Source organism: Microtus ochrogaster, unplaced genomic scaffold, assembly GCF_000317375.1.
Source record: "Microtus ochrogaster isolate Prairie Vole_2 unplaced genomic scaffold, MicOch1.0 UNK5, whole genome shotgun sequence".
In the NCBI taxonomy this organism is placed as follows: domain Eukaryota; kingdom Metazoa; phylum Chordata; class Mammalia; order Rodentia; family Cricetidae; genus Microtus; species Microtus ochrogaster.
The window spans coordinates 4,215,825-4,220,960 of NW_004949103.1; positions in this window are offsets into that span (position 1 = coordinate 4,215,825).

Genomic DNA, 5,136 nt, shown 5'->3' on the forward strand with positions numbered 1-5,136 from the left:
CACACACGCACACACGCACACTCTCCCAGTGTGCATATGCTTTCTGTAGGCCAGCTGCATAGAAACCAAACGATTCTTAGCTGAGAAAATTAGCCAAGGCTGTTGTTGTAATAACCTCAGATATTCTGAGTTTATTCAGAAAAGTATTCCCATTAGGGAAGAGAGAGAGAACCCTGGTCCTTTAAGAGCACACGTCAGCTTAACCTTCCTGACATAGGCTTGTTCTGTGATTTGTGCCTGGGTTGCTTTTTAAATGACAGCTCTCTGAAGGGCAGTAGTTGGGGTGCACTGTGACTTACCAGAGACTTAGGTCTGTAGCCCCATGCTTTGTTTAGCTTACATTGGGGCCCCTTCCTGGGCCTGGGAGGTCTTCCTGATTTGTTCTGGTTTTTAATGAGGTCACAGGTCATGTGCTGGCAGGTGGGGGGAGTCCCCTTTGTTTTGTGGGTTGGTTCAGTGTTGCTCCTGGCTTAACCCCAGTGAGGGCTGCTCCTGGCAAACCCTCGGCGTGCTCTTGAAAGACAGCTAGATTTTGGAGCACACTGTCTTTTTGCTGAGCAGCGAGCTTTAGGGAACACACCAGACAAGGGCCTTGAGGACGTGCTGATTTCTCAGCTTTCTTTCAATCAGGCAGTCACACCTCCAGGGCACACTGAAAGCTAGCTTCACCTCCACAGTGTTAGATTCAGACTTCTCAAGCCTGATGCTCCGTTAAATCTTATCTCTTGGACCCTTCTTCTAGGGTCACAGGAGGCAACGGTCCTAGTAACTAGACAAAGGCTCTCACTTCATTAAAAGGGCCACCTAGAATAACAGCCCTGTCACCTCCACCTCTGGAGTGCTTCAAACTGACATGGGTTCTGCAAACCACGTTTTCTAGGGTCTTTTAGATGCGATATGTTTCAATATACTTCATCACCTAAATCCTGCTTGGAAGCAGATGATTTTGTTTGCAGCCAGTAGCGAATAAAATGACTTCAACCCACATGCAGAAGCCAGGGGTGACAAGTGACCAGATGCACGCATAGGGCGAGGGACTCACAAAGGAGCCCACCTGTCTGCCTTTCCTTCTCTGTGCCGAGCACAGCGAAGGGTACTTTATTCTGGAATGATTTCATTTGCACAGATGTAAAAATATAACAAAAACAAATGAACTGTGCATACACTCCCCTGCTTCAAAGACGGCTTCTCAAGGACAGTTCAATCAATCTTGGTTTCCTTACAGACCATTGTGTTGTGAGTTGTCTGAACAGCCGTGTCTTGTTTCTTGTAAAACGCGCAGTGCCTGCCACATCATCCTTAATAAACGCTTGTTGAATGGATCATTTTCTGAGCAGTGAGGCTGAGAGCAAGCTTCACTCTGAGTCCTATGGTTTTTGTCAAACTGATACTGGGATCTGAGGATGTGTTCAGGTTTTGACTCCTTGCAAACCCATAGCTAAGCAGCTCATTGGGGCACAGGCAGGGGCTGGGAAGCGTGCACTGTGTCAGAATTGTGGAGGTGGTTGCATGATCCCGACTGAGCCCACGGCCCTCTGGTACTCAGTTTCTGGATGCACTTGTAAATGGGAGGACTTGATGACAAACTTTTGTTTGTTTTTTTTTCCCCTTCTCTCATACATTACATCCCAACCACAGCTTCCACTTCCCTCCACTCCTCCCAGCCTACCCCACCGCCCCTCTCCCTCAGATCCAGTTCAGTCTCCCTTCAGAAAAGAGCAGGCCTTCCAGGGGTTATCAACCAAATTTAGCATAGCAAGTTCCAACAGGACTAGATACAACTCCTCATATCAAGACTGGACAAGACAACCCAGTATGAGGAAAAGGGTCCCAAGAGCAGGTGAAAGAGTCAGAGACAGCCCAATTCCCACTGTTAGGAGTCCCACAGGAGCACCAAGCTACACAACCATGATGTATGTGCGGAGAACCTAGGGCAGACCATTGCAGGGTCTGTGATCGTCCCTTCAGCCTCTGTGAGTCCTGCTTGCTTGATTCTGTGGGCCATGTTTGTGGCGTCCTGGACATCTCTGGTTCCCCAGTCCTCCCTCCCCTCTCCCCTAGGCCTCCCCGATCTCTGACAAATGGTTGGAACACTAACTTTCCAATTGCATTTCATGTTGCGGATGATCAAAGGTTGAGTCTGAAAAACAGAGCACACTGGGGTTTGATACTCATTTTCCCTGTCGGGCTCTGGAGAGCTTTTTCTGAGCGCTCTGAATCCCAAGTGTGTGAATATCGTTTCCCAACGTCTTTGACTCTGAGGATCCTCCTTGACTTAGTTTCCTATTTCTCTCTCTGTCTCTCTCTTTCTCTCTTCAGTCCTCTATCACAGGACCAGAGTTTGAGAAACTTGAACAATTATAAGCTAAAAGACAGATATTTTGGCCTATAGATCAGATTGTGGTAAGCCAACAGGGGTGGGGTGGGGAGCAAATGTCTCAGTTTAAAGGGGTCCGTGTTATGGGAAGCACATCTTTTGAGGACCGTGAAGCAACCTCTCTAAGACATCATTCCTCCTATGTACTATTTCCATATCACATGTGTGCAGCCCTGTCTTACACACTGGGAACACAGTCATCTGTCAGATTCTCTGTTGTCTTGGAGCCTAGTATTAGTGGGCTCAGAGAAATTCATATTGCATTGCCTTGGACCATTCCACCCAAGACTTTCATCAGGCAGTGGTAATGGCTGCAACACACAAGAAAAAGAAAAAGCTGTGGCTACATTTGGGGTTCTAAGGGGAGGTATCTCTGAAGAGGAAGAGCTGTCGGGGCAGAGGGAATGGCAGGTGTCAAGAGTCTGGAAAAGGACTGTGCTCTGTCAGGCTAGAGAAGAGAAAGGAGGCTGGTGTAGTTTAGGGACCATGGATGAGAGGGTGTGTGCCAGTGTCTGCAGCAACCACAGCCATCGTGACTACAGCAGGGTCCCATCCTTGCATGAACTTTGTGACTTTCATATTCCAGAGAGTGTAGTTAGGCCATTTTACAGATGCAGTTGTGAACGCATTAGTAGGTGAAGCAGCCTGTCTGTGCTCACATAACTTATGAATATGAATCCAGGCAGCCTGGCCAAGGGGTCTTTTTTATGTTTATTTATTTGTTATGTATACAATATTCTGTCTGTGTGTATGTCTGCAGGCCAGAAGATGGCACCAGATCTCATTACAGATGGTTGTAAGCCACCATGTGGTTGCTGGGAATTGAACTCAGGACCTTTGGAAGAGTAGGCAATGCTCTTAACCGCTGAGCCATCTCTCCAGCCCCCTCCCCAAGGGGTCTTTAATCTTGTGTGTGCGTGTGTGTGTGTGTGTTTGTGGTGTGTTTATGTACATGTGTGCTCAGGGGTAATCATCTCTCTGTTTGGGGGCCAGAAGCTGACATTGTTGGGATGTCTTCTTCAATTGCTTCTGCTAATTTTCAGCTGGAGAAGGTTTCTCATTAAAAATAAGGAGCTGATTTGACTTGCTTGGCTAGTGAGATCCCGGGATCCTCCTGTTGCAGATACTCATTGATTTTATGTGGGCATTGGGAATTCAATCTAATCTAATCTGACTCAGGTCCTCAGTCCTGCAGAGCAAGCACTTGGCCCACAGAGCCATCTTTCTGTTCTCAGGGTCTTCACTGTCCTTCATGGGAAGAGGGGCTTCTGGGAAGCTCAGAATATTCAGCTCTCAGCTCCCTGGATCATTTACTCATATTAGCAGACCATTCCAGTGGGCAGACCATCCCCGTGGACCTGCTCTAAGCTGAAAAGAGAGGCTATGAGAGCAGTGGATGAACAACCCTTGGGCTAAGACTAAGGCTTCTTATGGATGGCTTTCCTGGACTCTCATTTGGCTTTCTCAATCCACCTACGTATTACAATTTCCCCATTTTACAGATGAGGACACTGAGGCACCGAGACCTTCAGTGATTTATCCAAGGTCATATGACAAGTAAGTGGTGGATCCAGAGTTTATATCTGGTTTTCAGTTGGGGGTCTTCTTCCTCTCTCTGGCAGCAGTAGGATATGAAGAGTCATTTTCCCCAGGAGCTCTCCTTTTCAGCTTCTTAAGGAGACTCAAGCAAAGGGGCACTCTTTCACACAGATCGTCCTGTGGCCTGGTCTAGGGGTAAATTCCTCTCCATGTTGGCTCTCTGAGCTCTTCAAAGAGTCCTGTGCAGAGGAATAATCCTTCTATATACTGTTGATCACATGTCACTATGATTGGTTTAAAATAAAGCTGACTGTCCAATAGCTGAACAAGATAAAGTTAGGTGGGAAAGTCAAACTGAGAAAGATAGATGAGGAAGGGCAGAGTCAGAGGAGTTGCCAGAAAGATGGAGAAAGAGTCAGACACACAAAATGGGATAGAGGTAGAAGCCACAAGCCTCAGGGAAGTACACAGATGAATAGAAATGGGTTAAGTCGTAAGAGCTAGTTAGTAATAAGCCTGAGCTATTGGATGAGAATCTACAATTTATATTAAGTCTCTGAGTCAGTTATTTGGGAAGTGACTGTCAGTTATTTGGGAGCAGGAGATTGGGACACTAAAACTGTACCTACTCCTGTAACAGTGTGTTGACAGAGGTTTCCCACAAGGTTTCCACATCAATTTACTGTGTAGTGACAATTCAGAAACAGCACAGGGTTGCACTTTCATTGGGTGTGATTCAGATTGGTGTGCCTTGGTCCTACCTTGTAGGGTCCTGCTGCAATGTTACATGGGCTCTGATAGTCGACAACTGTCTGTAAACTCTCAGGTCTCTTATTAACTTGAGTTATTCCTAGACATTCTGCTTCATAAGAGAATTGGAGGGCAGGGGAGATAGCTCAGTCAACAGAGTACTTGCTGTGACAGCATGAGGTGTTTTAACCTAGTGCCTGATTCAAAGCTGGAAGGGGTAGGGTGCTTCTGTAACCTCAGCTCTGGAGTGGGTGGAGAGAGGTGCCTGAGACTCACTGTATAGGCAGTCTAATGGAATCAGTGAGTTCCAGGGCAGTGAATGCCTCAAAACTTAAGGTGAAGAGAAATTGAGGAAGACACCCAGCATTGACCTCTGGCTTCCACACACATGTACGTGTACCAGTATGTACACATATACAGCCATGAACATATATACACAATACAACACCATATACATATACATGTATACA